The following is a 24,619-nucleotide window of genomic DNA, read 5'->3' as shown; positions in this document are numbered from 1 at the left end:
CTTAAATTGAACAGGAGGTAAAATCTGGAGAACAAAGAAGCAAGGCTAAACCACGCAGGGAGTGCACCCACCTGTATCTGGTTTCTCTTATGAGAACAGCCAAGGGATATCCAAGTAGCACAAGTCAGAATTTCAAGTCTGATTACTTCCTTTTTCATAAAAATTATACTTTGCCTTATATTTTCTTAATTAAATGCTCTACTGATCAATAGTGGTAAAATGAATTTCACTCTCTTTTTTTTTCCAGAGGAAATACTATCTCACATTGTTAAGAATGATACCATTTTGTTGGAGCATTCGATTTCTGGAACAAATTTTCAATGAAAGAATAGTTTAATCAGTGCAGATCTTTTAAGCACTACCTAGAAAACAGATAATTATTAAATTGTTCACTTGGAATAGAATGCAGGAAATCCAATAGACTGACTTAAGCTATCTTTTACTGTAAGATGTTTGACTACAGTCATAGATGAGAAAAGACTTCAGAACTGGGTTTTGAAATCCAGCTCAGCTGACTCCTAACTCGGAGCCCAGAAACTTGGAGACCTCTTACATTCAGGGGACAGGAATGGTAGGGTCAGAAAAGCCCGGAGATTCAGAAGAGCAGGAAGAAGGAAACAGGAACGTGAGGAGGACAAAGAGACTGGGCAGGGAGAGAAGCCAGACCCCGGGTCCTCCCAGAGGGCATCACACTTCCGGACCGGGACAGCCAGGCTGCTAGGGCTGGAAGAACTCTCAGTGTGGAATGCTCTTGATAAATGTTGTGATTAAAGGTGGAAGACAGACAGGACATCATCTCAAAGGCATGGGGGCTGTCTGTAAACCAAGGAGATAAAGCCAGGACAGAAAGAAAGAGTGACAACACAGGGCTGGCGTCGCCGAGCTCCTGACCAGAGTTCCTGACCAGGCCCCAGGGCTTCCATTCGTTCCAAGAGGAGACCCTTCCTCAGAGGGAAGGGAGGAAAGGAGGACACAAGAAACTCAGGTGGAGACAAAAGGAAAGGAAGTTCTTGTTACATGGTCTCAGTTTTCTCAGCAGTGCAGGAATGAGGGGAGCCCAGGAAGAGCTGAGACACAGAGACCCTGAATCTGTACCCAGGGAAGTGAGAGAGAAGCCGGTAAGACACAACTGTGCCTTTTCCAGGCAGGGAGGAGACTCACTGACCAGGCTGAGAAGGCTAGACTCACCTTGCACTAACTGTTATGGCACCTGGAAACTTCACAACACTCAGCGCCCGGGAGCAGAAGCTGAGAAAGGAGATGGCAGTGAGGACATGGGGCTACGGAGGGTGCCCCATGGAGCAGGAGGGACGAGGCAGTCCATAGGGAGCGCTGATGGGCTAAATCACAGCAAACTAGTTCCACTTCTCCCTACTTCTTTTAAATTAAACTGCACCAGACCAGAAGAAATAGGACTAGAAATAATAATGGTTAATTTCTGCATTGGCACAAAAATAACACTGCAGCAGGTTTGCTGAACTAAGAAGTCCTACCCTCCCCAAGATGGTTAGCCAACTATCTCGCCAAAGTCAGAGGGTCAAGCAGAACTCCACCACCCATGTGCACACCTTGGTATTTAACTCTCCTAGAGGAGGAGCCACAAGGGGTTAGGCGCATCCAAGAACACGAAAGGCCTGCCAGCCGGCACTGGGAGCTGCCGTGTGGCCTGGCGGAGCACAGTGGTTAGAGCGCCTGCCTGGCATCGAGCCCTGCAAAGCCCAGTGCCAGCTCTGAACGTGGAAGACCTGGAGCAAGTGCCTAAGGTTTCTGTGCTCAGTGGAACATTCTCAGCAAACAGTAAGTGCTCAGTAGGCGTCAGCTGTTATTAGTCTTTAGTTTCTGCCATACTCGCTTTGTACACGGCAGTTGCAGAAGGGATTATCTCGCTCTAAGCAAGGCACTGGCACAGATGCCTAGGAGTGGACCTCCATCTAAGTGTTAGAAGATTGCAATCCAGCTATCTCTTTTGTAAGAGACATAAGACAATGTGGAGTTTAGATTTAGCCTCCAATTACTCAGGCAGTAGAAGATGGTACAGAAAAGAATCTCTTCTTAAACACTTAATGAATCTACTGCAAAAAGAAAAAAATCTGTTTTCCCATCTGTACTTCCAGACACATAGAATAAAGTGACATTTTCCAACATAGGTTTTTCTAGATCATTAGCTTTGTCAGTTAAGACTCTATGCTCAGCAAAATGACCATTACTTTTCCTGTTTACCTTTTAATTTCTTAAAAAAACCAAGCTGTTGTATTAACCTATAGGTAATCTTAGATTATTAATCCGTAAAAAAACTTGATGTAGAAACAGTTCAAACTCCCTTCCCCCAAACACACACATTTTCACCACTCTCCAGATTGGAAAAATAATCCAATTATTGGAATAATCCACCCCTCATTCACTTAGCCAAACCCTAAGACAAGGTTTAAGATTCCTTTGCCTTCAAATCTTCATATGACCTCCAGTGACCTCTAAGTGTCTACCCCATGCAGTCTACAAAATGCCATGTAGCACTTTGGTTTCTGCCACATGCAACTGCTCCTGGGTTGCCTCATGGATTTCATCCATTCATTCACTCACTCAGCAAATATTTAGAGCGCCCACTCTGAGTGAAGTGGACAACCAGGGAGCAAGACAGACCTGGCTTCTGCCCTCACAGACATTCCCATCTGCCGGATGGTGAACACTTGACAAACAGTCGCAAACAGGAAGGAAGCAACAACAGGGAACAGGCACTGGGGTGTGCTGAGCAGGACCTTCCGGTCCAGTCGGAAGGCTGAGGCCTGAATGTGGGGAAAGGGCGGAAGGAGACCCAGCAGAGAGAGTCCTTAGCTCTTCTGCAGGACCTGACAAACAGAAGGTGCTGATAAACATGAACTGACTCCATATTGACCACTGCCACTTCCTATTTTCCCCAGAATCATAATCATAGGTTGGAAGAAAAGTAAGAGACTGCCCATCTGGTAGTGACCACTGACCAACGTGTAGATTTCCTTTAACATTTGCCCTTTATTTATTTTTTAAGGTGTCCTCTCCCAGGTGGCAGCACATTTAAATTCATGCCAGAACAGCCTGCCAAGCTCAGAAAAGCAAACTCCCAGGCTCAGGTCCTAGGTTCAGGATCATCCCAGCCTCCACAGTGCCCACTTACACCTCGCTCGGCCAAGGAGGGCAGAGGCCTTGCCTTTCGTATTTACCTACTCCCCACCTTCTGCCTCCCCCACGCTGCATGCCCCACATGCTGCAATCATGTCTAACAGTAACTCAGGTGGGGGGTGCAGGGAGACAGGCGGTGATGTGAGGATTTTACTTGGCAGGCAAGAGAGCATGGGAGGCAGCTGGGCAGCATCTGGAGCACCTCCTGTCGTGTTCCTAGGACGAGTCTGCTAACTTTCCCAAGTGTGGTCATTTTGCAAATTAACCTTTTAGCTCGAAAAATAAAGCTGAGTACTTCAAATTATTCACAGTAATTTAATGGTGCACAGGATGCTGACAAGGAAAACATACCTTTGGATTACGAAACAGACAACTTCTCCATTTGACTGGAAGATGCCCACTGACTTTTAGTGAAAGTAAGTTACCCCATCATCATAAGGATAACCAAAATAACCACATCTTTTAGCCTTTAACTGCTTAAAATAAATGTCCATGTTTTAAAAAACAGGACATAATGAAATAAATGTAATATTTACTGTGCTACTCTTGTGAGTAAGTGTGAAAAATGTAGGATGAACTATATCTGCAAAAAGTAGGAAAAGGAACAGGTGTTAAACTTTCAAGAAAGATTTTGCTTAATCTCAGAAAAGTTATCAAAGTAAAACAGCTATTATTTTATATAAAACAATAAAGGAGGCCAAGGCATAAAGTGGTATAATTTTATCCTTGATGCACTAACGTACCTTTCTACAGCTTCAGAGCCACTTTAATCTCACCTTAAAGCTTCCTAGCAAAGGTTTGTCCATCAGCTCCTCAAACCTGCACTGTGTGTCTGCTGTGTGCAAGGCATTGTGGGGGGACAACGAGCAAGATGAGTTCCCCGCTTTTAAGGAGCTAACGACTTCGAAGCAGGGAGCCCAGACAGGCAAACTGTGACGTGTCACACCAGGATACATGACACGTGCTGGAATTCAGAAAAGAGGCTGCAGTCACTGTCGGGAAGAGAGGGATCTGGCAATGACTCACAGAGGAGGTGGTATTCGAGTTAAATCTCTAAAGATGGGCAGGATTTTCCATGTGGGAAGGGAGACATCCCAGACAGAGAGTACCGGAAATGGCAGAGGCAGGGAAGGAGGGCTTGTTAAGGGAAGCCGAGCAGCTGGGGTTTGCAGAATCAACAAGCACACAGAGGGATTAAAAGGTGCAATGCCAGTGCAGTCCCAACACGAGACCCTGCAGAGGGTGGCACAGTGCCCACAGCAGGAGCACTAAAGTCTTAGCTGTGTGGCCCCAAGCAGTGCTACCCACCTGGTCTGTTACTTCACATGTAACATGAAGACAACGCCTACTACCAGAGTTTGCTGGCACTTGAGAGGTGCCAGTAAGTCAGTATCCATCCAGGAACAAGGACTTCGTAGCACTGAGCAGCCCATGGTCTTCAGCATTTAGGAAAAGTAATCTGCCAAAGGATGAATCAAAACAAGTGGTGGAGGGGCTGCGTGCAGTGGCTCACACCTGTAATCCCAGCACTTTGGGAGGCCCAGGAGGGCAGATCACTTGAGGTCAGGAATTCAAGATCAGCCTGGGCAGCATGACAAAATCCCATCTCTACCAAAAAATACAAACATTAGCTAGATGTGGTGGCACACGCCTGTAGTCCCACCAACTCAGGAAGCTGAGGCAGAAGGATTGCCTGAGCCAAGGAGGTGGAGGTTGCAGTAAGCCAAGATCATGCCACTGCACTCAGCCTGGGCGACAGAGTAAGGCCCTGTCTCAAGAAAAAAGAAAGAAAAACAAAACAAGTAATGGAGAAGTGGGAAAATGTGGGGAGAGGGGTAGGTGAAGTTTGAGAATCTGATAAAATCTATGGGCCTGATGTGGCAAGGAACTGAGGGTGGCCTCCAGCAAGAAACCCAAGCACTGAGGAACTGAAGCCTGCTGCCAATCACAGGAGTGGGCATGGAAGGCACCCTTCCCCAGTCACACCTTCAGATGAGACCACACCCTGACTGCAGCTTTGAGAGAGACCCTGCAGCACAGTCCAACTGAGCCATGCCTGACTTCCTCAGATAATAAATAATAAATAATTATTTATTTTTAAAATAATTGTGTGTTGTTGAGATAATAAATGTGTGTTTTAAGCCTCTTAAGAAGCAAGAAAATAATTTTTTTTTTTAATTACAAACTTCCGGGTGTACTTCTCAAAAAAATTCACACAAACATATGACTATGAGTCAAGATGGGCTGGAATGTGCCATAATACGGTGTCTCCAGGAGTCATTTCTCACTCACTGTGTGCTCCCTGGGCGCTGCCTGTGCCTCTGCTTCATGGGATCTCCACTCTAAGATCCAGGCACCTGGTAAATGTTAGTGCCTTTCTGCACTGAACTATTCTGTTCACAGGAACCAAACATATTTGCAGGAAAAAAGGAAGAAGATTTAAAAGGATGAAGAAAAAAGAAAGACGCAAGGGAGGGCAAGTAAGTGACAGAACACAGACACAGGAAGCATCACACCACCAAGGGCACAGGCTGGACAAGAAAAGCAAAGTGAAGAAAAGGAGCACTGGTGAGACACAGGGGAAACTCTGAGATGGGATGGAAAGAAGCCAAGAGACCTAAACATAAACAGAGCACCCCAATTCTCTTAAACGGGAGACAAGACACTTGGCTTAGGGTGTGAGGCATTTGGTCTGCTTCATGACTGTCATTAATATACCATTTCTTGTCTCTTTTGTTTCCATTTATGTTCAGCATTCACTCAGACATCTGATAACTAATATCCTATTTCAGTCCTAAATTTATGGCTTTTGGATACATCCAAGTTCTTTGAAACATGTGCTCTGTACTCCAAACAGACACTGGCTAGTTAAAACGTGAGGAAGAGGTGCCTCAACACCAGGAGTCTTGAACAGAAGCAAATCCAATATAGAAACCCATCTGAATCTTTTTAAGTCCCAAAGTTACTTATGAAAATCAAGTAATTTTAAGGCCTCCATAAGGCCTACCTTATATGCTTAAGGATTTATTTTGGTCTCCTCAATTCCACACACCTGTTTTCATTCTTTGAAACAGATGAAAACTGTGAAGTGTAGAGGAAATGGTAAGATATTCTGGAGTGGGTCCAAAAACAAGCAGTCACTACCCCTAGCCATTAAATGGGAGGGGCGGGGGAGTGAGCCCAGCCTTGATGGCTCAAGATGGGCCTCATGGGCCCAGAGAGGGAAGCCCAGGAAACAGCGTTTTTAGCAAGTTTCCCAGGTGACTTATGCTCACTCGAGTTGAATCCAGGAACTGAGATTAGCACTGGTTCCCACCAAGGAGGAGGAGAGTAAAGAAAGATCTCTGCTATCTAAATAAAGCCCTCCCTGCCCTGGGTGCATAGATATGCACACACACATGCACGATGGGAGTGGAGTCTGGGAGAAGCTGAATTTCACACTAAGGTTTCTGGCCAGTCCAGATCTGCCCACTTGAGGTTCTAGGTCACTGAAACCCTGTCAAACAGAATATATGAAGCTTTAATTTTCTACCTGATGCTAGTTTATATTTTCTAGTATTTTTTATTCCATGTATATACGACTTAAAATTCAAAAATAATTTCATGTTTTTAAAATAGGGAAAAAAGTCAAAGGCTTCTGACACCAGCACCAAAGACTCCAGCTATATCAATTACTTGTTCTTCAGGATATCTAATACACCTTTGATCTGACCTGCAAATAGCGAACATTTATTCAACAGACGTGATAAAATATCAAGTGCCAAACATCAGGCTAGGAACTGTCGGCAGGAAGGGAGTTTGCTCTCAGGCCTCTAGGGGGCTCATGCGGCACCACTGAGGAAATGATGGAGAGGAAGCAGGTGATCAGCGAGTGACTGAACCTGGCACTGCTGAGCCCAGGCGCCACCTTCTCCTCTCACAGCAGGTCCTCCATGAGCACCATGCCCACCTGCCCACCTGCCCACAAAGGGCTGGCAACCAGGACTAAATATTCCAGGACGAATCTCACCTGGGTCCAGCGGACTGGTCAGTATGTGTAGAAATGGGGTAGGTCCTAAATTTCACTCATTCAAATCAGCTCTGACAGTAACAATAAAAATAACAATGAACACTGAGTGCCTACTGTGTGACAGACACAATAAAATGTCCTAAGCATCTTGTATGTATTAACAAATGTAAACCACACAGTGGCCATCACTCCCGTTTTACAGATAAAAGGCCCAGAAAAACCCTGTACCAGGTCATCCAGCCAGGAGATTCCAATCCTCTTCACCCAACCACCTCAAGTGCTGCCTCTGCACAGATATAACACATACCATAACAGGGATTTTTTGAACGGGTAGTTCCACGAAGTGGGTCCCTTACATTTTTGTGAAGATTTATACTTCACAAAGTGCTCTCATACTTCTCAGCCAATCTTGCCAATACCAACCTAAGGCAGTGATTGGCAGCCCCATCACCACATGGAGAAACTGTGGCCAAGTGACCTGCCACCCCTTTGGTGATTTACAGGCAGAGCTGTGACTCACTCAAACGCAGGAGTTCTGATTCCAACTATGGCACTCCCTCTAGTGCACACCATTGACACAAACGCAGAAAAGTACAAGAGGGAGCCAGCAGTGGCCTAAAATAGCAACATGCATTAGTAGGATATTTTATTTTATTTTATTTTGAGACAGAGTTTTGCTCTTGTTGCCCAGGCTAGAGTGCAGTGGCGCAATCTCAGCTCACTGCAACCTCCGCCTCCCGGGTTCAAGCGATTCTCCTGCCTCAGCCTCCTGGGATTACAGGCGCATGCCACCACGTCCAGCTGATTTTGTTTTTTTTTTTTTTTTTTTTTTTTTTTTGAGACGGAGTCTCGCTCTGCCGCCCAGGTTGGAGTACAGTGGCCGGATCTCAGCTCACTGCAAGCTCCGCCTCCCAGGTTTACGCCATTCTCCTGCCTCAGTCTCCCGAGTAGCTGGGACTACAGGCGCCCGCCACCTCGTCCGGCTAGTTTTTTGTAATTTTAGTAGAGACGGGGTTTCACCGTGTTAGCCAGGATGGTCTCGATCTCCTGACCTCGTGATCTGCCCGTCTCGGCCTCCCAAAGTGCTGGGATTACAGGCTTGAGCCACCGCGCCCGGCCTGATTTTGTATTTTTAGTAGAGAGGAGGTTTCTCCATGTCGGCCAGGCTGGTCTTGAACTCCCGACCTCAGGTGATCTGCCCGCCTCGGCCTCCCAAAGTGCTGGGATGACAGTAGTAGGGATTTTAAAACAATACCCTAGCATCTAAACATAGACCAACTGATCCCCTTGCCAGGGTCATTCTCACACAGCAAAGCAACTGCCATCCCACAACACATACTGGATGACCACTCTACCACCACAAATTCTTATTAGAAGTTAATTTTAACTCAGGTATACTACGAATTTGCTCGATATGGTCATGAACACAGAGAGAAGTTTTCATAACACTACTTCTCCATCATGATCCATCTTGAATGACAGCTGTCATTCAAGAATACCTCTTCAGAAAGTACTGCTTCCCCTTCTCTAACTACTCTAAAATGCCACCACCTACTTTACTAAGATTCGTATATTTAAGTAGTCAGTTTTATGGGAGACCTGACAAGTAAAAATACAACTGCACTACATGAAAAAAATTAAAGGACAAATTCCCTTCCACCTGGCAAATGTCCAGTTAGTTAATCATGGCACTGAGTGCAAAGAACTGGTAAGAGCCCTGATAAAAATTAACAGCACGCTTTAGGGTCCATTTATTTTCCGAATTGAATATTTTGTGCAGGAAAAAATGTCAGTATTTCTGTCTTCAATACAGTTCTAATCTGAAAGTTAAAAAGCAACAATGACAAAAATGTTAAATCAAGTTCTTAATAATTGAATCAAAGGGGTAAAAAAATCTCTGGTTTCTGCAAATGCCAAGCCATTTATATTCATACTTTAAGTATTGCTTTTAAGCCACCAAGAAGCGAAACTTCAGTTCCATATGCTAATATGGTCCACATAAAGCTCCCATAATTAATGTACTGAGCTTTGTTTTAAATAAAAGTCTAAGGGCACTGTAGAGACCAGCTCGGTCGGGGAGACCCTAACCCAGTGGTGCTGGACGAATTAAAGACACACACAGAAATATACAGGTGTGAAGTAGGAAATCAGGGTCTCACTGCCTTCAGAGCTGAGAACCCCAAACAGAGATTCACCCACACATTTATTAACAACAAGCCAGTCATTAGCATTGTTTCTTTTTTTTTTTTTTTGAGACGGAGTCTTACTCTGTTGCCCAGGCTGGAGTGCAGTGGTGCAATCTCGGCTCAGTGCAAGCTCTGCCTCCCGGGTTCACGCCATTCTCCTGCCTCAGCCTCCCGAGTAGCTGGGACTACAGGCGCCCGCCACTAAGCCCAGCTAATTTTTTGTATTTTTAGTAGAGACGGGGTTTCACCGGGTTAGCCAGGATGGTCTCGATCTCCTGACCTCGTGATCCACCCGCCTCGGCCTCCCAAAGTGCTGGGATTACAGGCGTGAGCCACCGCGCCCGGCCACAGCATTGTTTCTATAGATATTCGATTAACTAAAAGTATCCCTTACGGGAAACAAAGGGATGGGCCGAATTAAAGGACCAGGTTGCGCTAGTTAACTGCAGCAGGAGCATGTCCTTAAGGCACAGATCGCTCATGCTATTGTTTGTGGCTTAAGAATGCCTTTAAGCGGTTTTGGGCCAGGTGTTCCTTGCCCTCATTCCTGTAAACCCACAACCTTCCAGTTTGGGCGTTAGGGCCATTATGAACATGTTACAGTGCTGCAGAGATTTTGTTTATGGCCAATTTTGGGGCCAGTTTATGGCCAGATTTGGGGGGGGCCTGTTCCCAACAGTCACAGATATGGAATGACCAAGACTTCTCTTAAATTCTTCTCATCACATCTACAAGGATTAAGAAGAGATGGATGCAGACCTAACAGTGACACACAAAGCAACAATGCTTCCAGTAGCAAACACACAAGAACGCTCTCACCGTCTCATGCTGAGAGGCTCCCAGTTTCAACCTGCTGACACTCTAGGCCAGACAGTTCTTTGCTGTGGGGCTGTCCTGTGTCTTGCAGGGTGTTTACAGCACCCTAGGCCCAGGTGTGACAGCCAAAATGTCTCTATTCCCCCAAGGGATCAGTCATTCTTGGTGGAGAACCGGTGGGCTAAACAAGGAGTCCTTATAAAGGACACAAAAAGCACTATCTTTAAACAATAAAACTGATAAATTAGACTTTGTTAAAATTAAGAACTTCCATTCATCAAATAATATCATTAAGAAAGTGACTACACAAACCACAAACTAGAAGATAATCACAAAATGTATACCTTGTAAAGGACACACGTCCAGAAGAAAAAGCCAAGTTAAAGACAGGCGATGGCAGGGAGGGGAGATGGGGAGTTAATGCTTAACAGTTACCGAGTTTCTGTTTGAGGCGATGAAAAATTTTCTATGGTGGTGATGGTTACACAACATCGTGAAAGCAATAAACAACACTAAATAGTACACTTAAAATGGTTAAAATGGCAAATTTCATGTTATGTATGTTTTACAATTTTATAAATTAATAATGTAATATACATCCCCAAAATACACACTGGATTTCAAAAACTTATTATAAAAAATAGTGTAAAAATATACTAATAATTTTTATATTAATTACATGTTTAATGGATATTTCAGATATCCTGAGTTAAAATATATCTATTTTAAAAATTCTTTTTTTCTTTTGAGATGGAGTCTCGCTCTGTTGCCCAGGCTGGAGTGCAGTGGCGCGATCTCGGCTCACTGCAACCTCTGCCTCCCGGGTTTAAGCGATCCTCCTGCCTCAGCCTTCCAAGTAGCTGAGACTACAGGCATGTGCCACCACACCCAGCTAATTTTTTGTATTTTTAGTAGAGACAGTGTTTCACCGTGTTAGCCAGGATGGTCTCGATCTCCTGATCTCATGACCCGCCTGCTTCAGCCTCTGAAAGTGCCAGGATTACAGGTGTGAGCCACCGCACCCGGCACTGACAGGGAAAGGACAGTGGGGAGTTTTCTAGGTTGCCAGAAATGTTCCATGTCTTCATCTTGGTTGTGCTACTTGAGTATAAAAACTAACGTGGCTCGGTGCAGTGGCTCACGCCTGTAATCCCAGTACTTTGGGAGGCGAGTGGATCATCTGAGATCGAGAGTTCGAGACCAGCCTGACCAACATGGAGAGACCCGGTCTCCACTAGAAACACAAAATTAGCTGGGCATGGTGGCGCATGCCTGTAATCCCAGCTACTCAGGAGGCTGAGGCAGGAGAATTGCTTGAACCCGGGAGGGAGAGGCTGCGGTGAGCTGAGATCACGCCACTGCACTCCAGCCTGGGCAACAAGAGCAAAACTCCGTCTCAAAAAATAAAAAAAATAAAAACCCTATATTTAATACACATGTACTTCATTATGTACAAATTAAATCTCACTGTTTTAAAAATTAAAAGTTGGCAGAAAATGCCCCAAACTGGCTCATCTTTGCTACAGGAAGTTACTAACTGGCCCCAGCCTTTTAAAAAAATTATATTTTTATTCTATTAATACTGGCTATTTTAAAGAATTAACAAAGTAGTCAAAGGCCTATTCGTTATTATTCTGATACCATTTACCACCAGGTACATATTTTTACCCTTTTCTATTATTTACCATGTATATTGTCTGGATAGACTATGAATAAACCTTATTTTAAGAGTTTATAATGTTCAATATTTGGAAGCTATCGTTAATTGTCTTTAAAGTATAGCTATATTTTTTTATGTAGTAAACTCATAAATCATTTGACTCTTTCTTGCCTCTCAAGTTTTCTTAGCAATTTCTGCCTTGAATTTTGATAGTTAATCCTTTGCCAACTGGTGAAATCCTTTGTTGTGATCAGCTGTTATTCAAGTGTTTTATTGACATTTAGCTTCTCCCCATGGGTCTTACTTCCTGATAGCTTGTGAACTAGGGATTCAAGAGAATGGAGCTGAAGCAGGTGCCTTTAACACCCACAAGTTCCCTGAATGTAAGTTACTCAACAGTTCACTGAACTGGCAAGGACTATCCCAGGCCATCAACGTCTTTCACACCTAGTCCAAGAAACCCCTCTTCAGCACCCCTAAAGGGTCATGACAGGAAGCTTCGTTTGTAAAACATGCACTTGTAAAAATCCTCTGTATCTAGAAATATCTTTCCTTCCATTTTACACCTGGCTTCACACTCCTGTAGGAGAAACAAGGCAAGTTTCCCCCCACCCCCTTTTTTTTTTTTTTAGTCAGTATGGAAACTGAGGCTCAGATTGCTTGAGGGACTTGGCTATGGTCACAAAATGAATAACTGACAAAGAAAGAAGATGACTCCAGGGTTCCAATGTCTGGTCATCTGTCTTCCCACCTGTATTAGTCCATTCTCACACTGCGATAAAGAACTGCCCGAGACGGGGTAATTTATAAAGGTAAGAGGTTTGACTCACAGTTCAGCATGGCTGGGGAAGCCTCAGGAAACTCACAATCATGGCAGAAGAGAAAGAGGAAGCAAGGCACCTTCTTCACAAGGCAGCAGGAAGAAGTGCCAAACAAAGGGAGAAGAGCCCCTTATAAAACCATCAGCTCTTGTAAGAACTCACTCACTATCACAAGAACAACACGGGGAAGCCACCCCCACGATTCACCTGCCTCCACGCGCTCTCTCCCTTGACACGGGGTGATCACGGGAATTACGGAGGTGACGATTCAAGATGAGATGGGAGGAAACACAAAGCCTAACCAGATCACCGCCGCACTTCTGCCTTCCAAATGACTCCCGGGAAAGTTCATCAAACAGCTTGTGTCAAATCGTTTTCTAAATCAAGAGGGGCCTGGTCTACATAGGAGCTTTCCTTCTCAGTTTTCCATCATCCAGAAACAGGTCTTCTGCATTCCTGACAGAAGTGTTAGGCAGGACAGGGTCAGGGACAGAGCCTGGACATGGCCACCAGCACCTCACTGCAGCCTGACACCATCCACTAGTACTCCCCAGACATGCTCAGACAGCATTCTCTATTACAGCACAGGGATAAGTGTTATGTGAAATTGAGCGGCCCCCCTTAAATTCAAAAGAATAAAAGTGAGTGAGTTTGACTTCCAATGGCCTTTTCTTAATGCAAATTTGCTTCGGTCCACTGTTGTGTTCTTATGGTGCTTTTAATTTCTCTCGGCAGCCTCTCCAGGAAGGAAGTACCTACCCACACACCAGAAAGAAAATCTAGCACTGTGCCGAAAAGTGTTGACCTTGCAAACAACACAGTCACTACTACTCATGGCCCCACACAGTTGTACTTTTTATCCAGTAAGTGTTCCCTGGGTTCTTACTATGTGCCAGCACTGGTTTAAGTCCTTCCATTTTAGCAAGATTCCTGAGCACCTCCCTCCACTGCTTAAAGCATCTCCACAGCTTGTGTTGAAATGTAAATCTGCAGGAGATGAGCAGAAGGTCTCAATAAATGTTTATGGAATGAATGACCAGCTCCCATGGTTACAAGATGAAGTCAGCACAGTACACTGGATAGAGAAGATAGTTCAGTTAGATACCAGATTAAGTCCGGGGATTATCACCAACTAGGTATGAACTGACGTCCTGAAACAGACAGGCCAGCAAATAGGCCTCAATTTCCTCACTGTCAAATGAGAACAGAAGCACCCAGACCTCGCAGGCCTGCAGAGGATTCAGTGGAACTGTGTTAATGCGGATCTTGGCACTGAGTAAAGTGCTACCTCGAGAGTTCTGTTCCCTCCCTTCCAGCATGTCTACCTTGCCACTTCCCTGTGCACACCACACTCCAGTCCCACTGTGTGGCCACGCTGTGCCCTCTACCCTCCATTGGGCAAACTCCTACGTCCTATTCAGGGGTCAGCGACCAGTCCCACCTCTGCGAAGTCTTCCCGACTCCCACTCTTTCTGCTGTTTTCCCTGCCTCTGGGCTACTCCCCCAACCCCTCAATGCAATTACATTATGTACTGCATTTGGTTTTCCACTAAACTGAATGCTCCTTGCAAACGGAAACCACACCAGCGCCTCTCTGCAATCCCAGCACCTAACGATGTTCTTCGCACATCAGTGGTGCTTGATAACAGGTAACTGCCAAAAAAGAAAAGGCACTAGATCAGTGAGACTTGTGTGTGACTGTGTGATACGATGTGCGTGCCTGTATGTGTGTGTGTGTGTGTGTGTGTGACACAGAGAAAGACTGACTCGTCTCAATAAATCTCTTTCAGTTTTGGAATTACTATATTCCAAAAGCCTCAATATAACTTGGCTCAACACTTCAGTAACTCAAAGAAACTCCATTTCACATCTACATTAACTGAAATTCTGCCTTTGTCATTACATACCTACATTCACTTGATGCAGTGTCTGCATTTAGATGCCACTTAACTGGACACTAGCAGTCCCTCAGGTCAGTCTACTTGCCCATTAATGAGAAGCCAACCTCCTTCTGGTTCCAGAAACCACAGCCACTAATTCACTTTAAAGACCACACGAGAACAAGGACTTCAAAGCCGATGCTAGCATTTCTGTTGTAAACTCTATCAAATAAAAACTGGCTTATTAATTTTAAGTGACTTCAGAGCATTTAAGGAAAAAAACATGAGACTGACACAAAGGTTCTGAAACTCATTAGAGCTGTTCTTGAAATCACTGATATATTTAAATTGAAATCTGCTCTTTCTGACAGCTTTTCGTTCAGACATGCTACCATGTGTGTGTCACTACGGTTAAGGTTGGGTGAGCACTTCCATTAAAACCTTCACTTTTACAAGCTTATAATTTAACAATAAAAATTTGCTCCAGGCTTGACTTTTGCATACAAAAGGTTTCAAATATATATTCCAAAGAATAAAATAAACCTGTCTGAACTGAAACCTCGGATGCAAAGCATAGTAGATTACCTGTGGTGTGTCTCCGGTTTAGACAAGTGAGAATAAGGTAGGAATTTAGCATTGAAGATTTCTTTTCTAGACCATAAAGCTTCAAAACAGAGAAAGGTTAGTAATGTCATGTTATCAGCAAGGTAAACGTAAAACCAATTTATTCCAGAATCTTCAAGATCATCCTTATCTCCCAAACTCTTCACATCCCGTTTGTCACCAGATCCTGTCAATTCTACCTGTAGGTACTTCTCGGATTCACCAGGCTAAGTAGTCTTATGGCCTCCAAACCGTCCACCTCCCTGCTGCTGGGGTTGTCATTGAGCAAGCAACCAAACCAGTGCCAGTTTGACCATGTGTCCCCTGCAGGATAAGATCCCAACTACCTGGCAAGGCTTGCTGGAGGCTCTTCAGGTCCTAGTCCTCTCCCTCTCACCGTAAGCAGACCTTTCTGTTTCATCTTCTTGTCTTTTATATCCAACACAGAGACTTTGCTTTCCAACATCATAGGAAAGTGTTCACACCAGCTTCAGGTTAATTACATTAGAAGAATGACTGTATTTTAAAAACACATTTATATTCATTATATTACAGCTACATTCGCAAGTCTGTCAGAGAGGGTAGATTGTAAATATGGAAACTGAGGCTCAGGGCATGTGAGAGGCTTCAGCAGGTGTCACACGAAGAGAACTGCTAAAGCAGCAGCCACTTCATCCCAACTTTGGCCAGAGCCACAGGAGCTACAGGCATCCCTGGGAGATTCCAGCGTCAGACTCATGGGAGCGGCTCCTGCTGGAAATCCACAACAGGCTTCTCAGCTCCAGGGCTGTGCCCTCTGAGAGGCAAAGGCTGCTCTTCTCAAGCTCTTCTATACGACCTTCTCACCCCCAACTCCAGACTTCTGCTGACCTATTTCCCTTAACCAGACAACTTTGCCTTTCAAGCCCCACTCAGGTATCCCCTGACAGCCCCAAGCTTCACAGAGATCAGACAGCAGAGCACTGCCTCAGTTTACCATTTTTGCTTGTCAACATTTCCTGTTTTCCTTCTATTTCCAATGGTAAACTTCTAGAAGGCAAGGACCTCATGTTGATTTTATATCTCCTTATAGCACCTACGACTGAACCACAGGAGAAGCGTTCAGCAAAACTCATTACATATATATTCTGAAATATATATATAAAAATATATAAAACACATTTATGTATTAAAATATAAACATCTTTTTATATTTTATATAAATATATGCATATATAAATATGTAAGTACATATAAGTATATATAAAAATATATACTTATGTATTTATATTTTTATACATATAAACATATATATTTATATGCATAAATATTATTTTTTGAGACAGGGTCTGGCTTTGTCACCCAAGCTAGAGTATGGTGGCACAATCTGGACTCACTGCAACCATCACCTACTGGGCTCAAACCATCCTCTCACCTCAGTCTCCTAAGTAGCTCTACAGGCACACGTCACCATGTTCAGGCAATCTTTTTGTATTTTTTTTAGAGACAGAGTTTTGCCATGTTGGGGTTTCACCATGTTATCCAGGCTGGTCTTGAACTCCTGGGCTAAAGTGATCCCCCAACCCTGACCTCCCAAAGTGCTGGGATTACAGGCGTGAACCACCAAGCCCAGTAGAAAATACTTTCAATAAGTAGTAATTTGACTTCTTTCTTTTAAAAGAATATGAATGTTATTATTTTTCCTGAGACTGAATGTAAATAAAAATAAACAAGTTTCCATGCTACATTTTCTATTACTAATTTTTAGAACTCACTTTTTCTTTTAAACTGAAAGAATAAATTCGATTTGCAAAATGACAAAATTACTTAAATCATTAACACGTAACCAAGCTCGGGCACTAAGCAACACAGGTGGGCCTAAAAGTAGCAGCTCTGGCCGGGTGTGGTGGCTCATACCCGTAATCCCAGCACTTTGGGAGGCTGAGGCAGGTGGATCACGAGGTCAGGAGATCGGGACCATCCTGGCTAACATGGTGAAACCCCATCTCTACTAAAAATACAAAATATTAGCCGGGCGTGGTGGCGGGTGCCTTGTAGTCCTAGCTACTCAAAAGGCTGAGGCAGGAGAATCGCTTGAACCTAGGAGGCAAAGGTTGCAGTGAGCCGAGATTGCACCACTGCACTCAAGCCTGGGTGACAGAGTGAGACTCCGTCTCAAAAAAAAAAAAAAGAAAAAAAAAGGTAGCAGCTCTCCACAAATATAATTCAGGCTCAGGCTGTTGACATTTCACTACAGGTAGGAAGTGGAAATACCCAGTAATTTCCAGTAGAGTCACTAGGGGGGAGGGTCAGGAGCAATATACACATATACACAGACTCCAGTGTCTACACAATGCACAGGGGAGGGTAATTCACTGGAACAGCTCAGAGAGTGAATCTAAGTCTTGCTGCAGTCAGAGAGCCCTGGCTGGAGGACTCAGGGGTGGAATGTGGCAATGGGAGCTTGTGCGTTTAAAAACAGAGCCAGTAAGAAGGTGCAGAAAGATGGCACAGGGTGTACCTGAAGAGAACTCTCAGAATGTGGGGGGAAGAGGCCTTGTAGGGAACACTGGGTGAGAAAGAAAAGAACAAACAGGGCTTTGACAGTGTTGTGGGAGTATATTTCACATCACTCCATCTTTTGGAGAATACAGAAAGCACTTAAAAAAAAGAGAGAGAAAAATACAATAGCCCAAGAAAACATAAACAAGTTATCTGGAGAGCTGCTCGATTAAATCTAATAAAAGCTGAGGATCTGATAAATTCCTCCCTCACTGTGAATTTCACCTCTCGCAAGACAGAGAAAGAAAGGACAGGAACACCGATGCTCAGGGCCAATGAGGCCTGTGAGCAGAGCAACAGTATGCGGTCACCCTCAGCAATCCTCACTTAAGCTACCGCTCTGAGGTCCTCTCAGATTTAGCATTCATCCCAGCAGGGGTAAACCCATCAGAGAGGGACAAAAGTGTCCAACAGGGACCTTTGTACAAACTGGGAAAAGCTGTCTGTCTGTGAGGCCCCAGCCCAGTGGGGACCCAGCGTAGGGTGTGGCAGATGGGCTGGACCTCACTCCTTTTATATCTCCTTATAGCACTTACCACTGAACCACAGGACCTAACCAGGTGCTTCTGTGTGCACAGAGGGCTCACTGCCCTCAGAGAGCCTGGCCACATGTGACTTACACGTGGAAGACAAGGCAATCGGTTCCCCATTCAACCAGCCCTGCTTGAGCCCTCCTGTGTGACAGGCACTAGGCTAGGCAGCAGTGCCACGGTGGGGCCAGCAGAGAAAGGTCCCGCTCATAAAGCTCAAACTCCAGGGAAGGGGACAGATGACAAACACAAAAGCAGTCACAGGCAGTCACATATCTGCAAGGGGACAAAACAGCATGCTAGCACAGGCGTCAAGGGGTCTTCACAGTCAGAAGACACTCTGTGCCAAAGCTAGAAGAACCCAGAGAAGCCTGCAGCAGGCAGGAAGGGGGTCCACAGCCAAGTCCTGAGGAGGAGAGGCTGGCGAGCCCTGGGCCCTGATCACCACCAGAGGGAGTGGACTGCAGTGAGGGAGGAAGCGGCCCCTGATGAGGCCGCAGCAGAGGCAGGGCCATCGGGGCAGCCCAGCCCTCTAAGTTTGTTCTTGGTGTAAGGAAAAGTCAGTGGGGAAACATGGATTACTATTCATATTCCAAAAAGAGCCCCTCGGTGGAGCCACACTGAGGAGGTCAAGAGCACAGGGACCCTTTAGAAGAAAGAAGAGGGGCCAGGACTGGGTGACGGAGTCGTGGCTAAGGAAAACGAACCTAAAGTGAGAGAAATCATGGTAAGAAAGCCCCCAGGCATTTTAAACAGTCCCAATCTCTCCAGACCACAACTCATGACCTCTGGTGCGCAGATGCCCACGGCATGAGTTCTGACTATGAAGCAGCCATGGAGGATGCAGCATGCTGGCTGAGCACACCAGCTCTGCATCAGATCTCAATTAGCCCCAGCCTAGCCACTTCCTGGCTGTGAAGCTTCAGGGAGCCTCAGTTCCTCAGTAAAATAACAGTAATCATACCTTCGCATTGGGTTATTAAAAGAATGAAATGACATACACACAGTTTCTGGCTGAGTTTTATCAAATGTTAGTTGTCTGTTGTTTTGGCTACTGAGTGCTTTACTCATCCAACAGACAATTACAGAGCACCATCTCTGTGTTAGGCACATTCTAGATGAGAATGCAGCAAAGTCCTTGTCCTCAGTGGGTTTTCATTCAAGTTGGGAAGACAGACAATTGAAGGAATATACAGGTGACCCTTGAACCACGTGGGTATGTCTGAGTGAGTCCACTTATAAATAGATTTTCTTCCAGATCTGCTACTCCTGAGACAGCAAGACCCACCCCTTCTCCTCCTCTTCCTCAATGTGACAATGACAAAGATGAAGACCTTGATGATAACCCACTCCCACTAATGAACAGGAAATATATTTTCTCTCCCTTATGCTTTTCTTAATAATGTTTTCTTTTCTCCAGCTTACTTTACTGTAAGAAAACACTATGTAATACATTTAGCAGACAACATATGTGTTAATCAACTGTTTGCGTTATTGGTAAGGTCTCTGGTCAACAGTAGTTACTAGTAGTTAAGTTTCTGGGGAGTTAGAAGTTATATGGATTTCGACTGCATGGGGTGGGGTCAGCATCACTGCCCCCCGTGCTGTTCAAGAGTCAAACGTTCGTGCTGACAGGTTCTGACTGCCAGGTAAGAGGGGAGCGAACACCCAGGCGCATCTCTAAGACACTGGAACAGCGGCCCAAAGAACGCCCACCAACCACACACCCTGACGAGGACAGGGGCTCTGATGTTGTGGCACAGACCCCAATTGCCTTGGACAAGCTGCCCCTTTGAGCCTCACTTTCTTATCTTCTGACAGGGAGAGTTACAGACGTATATTACAAGGTTATTATGAGGGCGAGCTGTGAAGCTGGACGTGAACACATTTTATAAGGCTCTAAGAAAACGTGGGTTTTTATATCATGAACATTTTCTCCAAATGCCACTTTTCCCATTTAAAAACAAAAATAAAACATCCTCCTCAAATTTCTTCATGAAAGCAATCTTCCTTCTCTGAACTCCCATAATTTTTTTTTTCTTTTGAGATGGAAAGTCACTCTGTTGCCCAGGCTGGAGTGTAGTGGCATGATCTCAACTCAAACCTCCACCTCCCGGGTTCAAGCAATTCTCCTGCCTCAGCCTCCTGAGTAGCTGGGATTATAGGTGCATGCCACCATGCCTGGGTGATTTTTGTATTTTTAGGAGAGATGGGGTTTCACCATGTTGGCCAGGCTGGTCTCGAACTCTTGACCTCAAGTGATCCGCCCACCTCGGCTCCCCAAAGTACTGGGATTACAGGCGTGAGCCACTGTGCCTGGCCCACAGATTTTGTTTTTAATCTGTGTCCTGACATCACTTTTTGTTGAACTATATATGACTAGAATGTAAGCTTTGGAAGACAGGATTTATTCTGATTAATTCTGTAAACCTGTAATTCCACGCAGGTGCCTGACAGAGGTTATGAATGCTTCACTGGTGAGTAAAAAGAACTCTCATGCTGCAGAAGATGAGACTGACTTTCTTGCTCTAAAAACAGAAACAAAACTGTAAGATGAAGGTTACAGGGAGGCCTATTTTGCCTCAGTGTAAGGAATGGCTTTCTAACTACAGTCTTCTTGTACTAGAAAGGGCTGCCTTGCAAAATCAGATCTCGAGTGGGGCCATGACTCCTGGAAGGAGGCTGGGCCTACGCTGCTGAGTACACAGCTCCTGCATCGGCGCAGGACTCAGTCCCTGAGTGCTGGGCCTGTCACAGACATCACCTTCTTTACTCCCATGCAGCCTGGTTGGCAGACATTCACAGACCCTTTCTACAGGTTGGAACCTAAGATACCAATTTAACCTGGTCAGGCTGAGCTAGTGGGTCACAAGCTTGAAATCTGAGGTCCTGTTCTTCTGGGGTCCACTGCATCCCACAAACCCATCAGTGGAAAAGGCAAAGCTGGCAGGCTGGGTGAAGAACAGACAGGGCAGTCAGGGGATCTGCCATTCACAACAGACAGGGCAGTCAGGGGATCTGCCACTCACAAGGCTATTTCAGAACTATTCGATTACAAGGGCACTTTTATTGGATAATCTGCCCAGCACAAACTTACAGCTAAAACGAATTTCCGTGCTCACTTAGGCAGCACATATACTAAAATTGGAATAATACTGGGAAGATGAGCATGGCACCTGCGCAAGGATGACACACAAACTAGTCAAGAGTTCCATATTTTTGTCCTATGGCACTGTAGGATGGCCATAGTGAACAATAACACATTTTATAGTTTCAGATAGCAAGGAGGATATTGAACATTCCCAACACAAAGAAATGAAAAACGTTTGAGATGATGGATACGCTAATTATCCATCTGATCTGATCTTATACATTATATGTATGAAAACATCACCAATGGGCCAGGTGCGGTAGTTCACACCTGTAACCCCTGCACATTGGGAGGCTGAGGCGGGCGGATCGCTTCAGCTCACGAATTTGAGACCAGCCTGAGCAACACGGTGAAAACTCATCTCTACAAAAAAAATTAAAAATTAGCTGGACGTGGTGGTGCACGCTGAGGTGGGAAGATGGCTTGAGCCTGGAAGGTGGAGGCTGCAGTGAGCTGAGATTGAGCCTGGGTAATAGTGCTAGACTTTGTCTCAAGAAAAAAAAAAATCTTGATTATGTCATGAACATGTACAATTATCATTTGTCAATTAAAGAAAATGTTTTTAACCATACTGAAAAAATGTATTTTTAAAAAGGCCATGATGGTAAAAGATACGGTCCACCTGAAGTGGATTGTAAGCCCATAGCGACTCAAATGAAGCAAAAAATATTCAAAAACTGTTCAGGCCATATCAATTCCAGGTAGAGGTAATATGCGATGCAAATGCAGAAAGTTATCTAATCCTCCTTGGCAAATATGCCAAATGAATAGCAGCAGCCAAGCCTCACCAATACTCAGGCTCTCAAATTTGAAGAAATCAAGAAGACTGGACCTGAACTTGGTCTAATCAATGGCACCTTATAAACGAATGACAACAGAATATGCTATGCCCTCACTCTCTGTCTACAAAGACCATCAGCAACAGCGTTTCTGTTAAGACAATCATTTCACCAACTCACTATCAATTCACTCAAGTTCAACGGAAGTTAAGCCACTCTACTATTCACTTGACGTTAAAATGCAGCAGGGGTGAAAAGTCACAACTCTGCTTCCACACTGGGTTGCTGAGAGGTCCCAGACTCAAAGTTATATATTAATAATAACTGGTGTCCTGGAGGTTCCTCTATCCCCTTCCTCTTTTTTGTGCTTTTCTCACCTCCGTTTTCTTCCTTGAGAGTAGATTATAGCTACAAAGGGTGGCCACGGGATGGCTGCAGTCTAAACCATTTAGAGCAGAAGAAATTACAAAAACAGCACAGTTCTTCAGGGACACCAGAGTGTGGGTACACCAATATTAACAAATGTGAGTGATTATAAACGTGTGTAATGTGGAAGTGTTCTCCTAAGGGTACTTAGGGTCACCTCAGAAACATTAGCAGGTTCCCTCTTCTATCATACAGATGAAAAACAAAACAAACACAAGGTCTAAAAATCCTGTCCCAGAGGATAGAGAATCTACTCAGGGAAGAATCTTAGGTTTTCTTTTGTTTTAAAGCAGGTTTCAAATAGGAATTTTTTGAAATTTCTTTTGTTTTTAAACTTTTAGGGATTTTCACAAAGCTGTTATTGATCAGACTTGTAGCGAAGACCCAGGACAAGCAAAGTTGGGACTGGAGTTGGGGAGAGAAGGAATCACAGAACGGGACAGACCGGTGGAGACAGAGGAGATGGAGGAAAAATTGTGTCTAGGGTCAGACAGGTCTGAGCTTTCGCCTTGTCTGGGCTTATCAGTGGCTCTGGAGAGCTTTCCTGTTCCTACACCTGCTTCCTCGCTAATAAAATGGGGACAATGCCCACCTTTGGAGGGATGGTGAGGGTAACGGGAGCCTCTGTCAGGACCCTCAGCCCACCATTGACATTTGGAGGTGCAAAGGAACACCGTCTTAGGAGTGCGCCCTGTATTTCTGGCCTCTATTCTGACTTCTCGGTATACAAATTAAACTATCAATGACAGCCTAGACCTGGTGTTGGTGGTTTCTTCTAATTTGGTTAATTCTGTCTCAGATTATTCTAGGAAGGTACAGTTCCAGACAACTCCTTATATAAGAACAGAAAGTAAGAAAAGCCTTACAGTGCTCGGCCCATAGCGGGCATTGCCTAACCCTCCTTGGTTAGGATGCCAGCCCCAAGTTACATCACTTGGGACTCCATGGTAACTGTTTGCCCTTTAAGTCTGTTTTCCATGTCCCTACGGGTGCCTCTACTCCCACGCAAACACCTGTGTCACAGGTAAGGTGGGAGACTGGGGACAACGTGCATCACTTTGCTGGACATCAGCTCCCAAACTGATTGACAAAAGCAACAGTTTTCCTAAAGGGGCCAAGGACCACAGTCAGGTAAAGAGGGGAAGAAGAGGAGGAAGGCCATGGTTTAACAGGAGGGCTTCCAGTGAGAAGGGTCAGTGAGGAAGACAGAGCAGAAGCGTTGCCAGTCCCCAGGGCAGGATGGAGATGCTGGGGTCTGACCTGGGAACTCACACCCACCTCAGGTGGACACATCAGTGTACTCTAGGGGCACCCTGCCCCAGGTTCCAAGACAGGGACACACACCACCGAGAAGACCCCAGGCAGAACCCCAAGGACAGAGAAAAAGCATTTCATTTCTCTTTTTTTTTTTTTTTTGAGGCAGAGTCTCACCCTGTCGCCTAGGCTGGAGTGCAGTGGTGCAAGCTCGGCTCACTGCAACCTCTGCCTCCCGTGTTCAAGCGATTCTCATGTCTCAGCCTCCCAAGTAGCTGGGACTACAGGTGCATGCCACCACGCCCAGCTAATTTTGTATTTTTTTAGTAGAGACGGGGTTTCACCATGCTGGCCAGGCTGGTCTCAAACTCCCGACCTCAGGTGATCCACCCACCTCAGCCTCCCAAAGTGCTTGGATTACAGGAGTGAGCCACCACGCCCAGCCCATTTCATTTCTTCAGTCCCCCAAAAGCCACTGGAACTAAAGCTGGACAAAATAGAAAAAATGAAGAACACTAAATTCACAGAAGGTGAAGTCTCCATGTGATCTATAACATTTAAAAAACAAGAACATAGTTAAAAGCACAGATTTTTTTGAATGACATAGCTACAGTTTTCATTTATGGAAATGATGAAAATGAGATACATGTTTAGAATGAGTAATTTACAAAATTGGAAATGTTAAATAGCACACAATAAGGCAGTGCTTACACATTGAACCCAAGTTAATCTCAAGGTCAGCTATCAGGAACAGGCAAGGTCACAGGTCAGGGAATTTCACCAAGACAGCCAGTGGCTCTACCAAAC

The 24,619-nt window shown here is 44.9% G+C and overlaps 2 protein-coding genes and 1 non-coding gene across 3 annotated transcripts in view; 2 read left to right on the top strand and 1 right to left on the bottom strand.

The window, feature by feature from the left end:
* Window positions 1–24,619, bottom strand: part of SETD3 (SET domain containing 3, actin histidine methyltransferase) — a 363,397-nt gene that overhangs the window by 27,484 nt on the left and 311,294 nt on the right. The gene's annotated exons all lie outside the window — the stretch shown is intronic.
* The window catches only part of LOC126958426 (cholesterol 24-hydroxylase), a 515,386-nt gene that overhangs the window by 205,259 nt on the left and 285,508 nt on the right, over window positions 1–24,619 (top strand). The window lies entirely within an intron of this gene.
* On the top strand, window positions 21,317–21,423 carry LOC126960161 (U6 spliceosomal RNA). The gene has a single exon (XR_007727752.1). It is a non-coding gene; the product is annotated as a U6 spliceosomal RNA (small nuclear RNA).

This window comes from Macaca thibetana, chromosome 7 (genome assembly GCF_024542745.1).
Source record: "Macaca thibetana thibetana isolate TM-01 chromosome 7, ASM2454274v1, whole genome shotgun sequence".
NCBI classification, from domain to species: Eukaryota; Metazoa; Chordata; class Mammalia; order Primates; family Cercopithecidae; genus Macaca; species Macaca thibetana.
The sequence above is the reverse complement of the archived record's forward strand: the minus strand, read 5'-3'. Positions and strand labels throughout refer to the sequence as shown.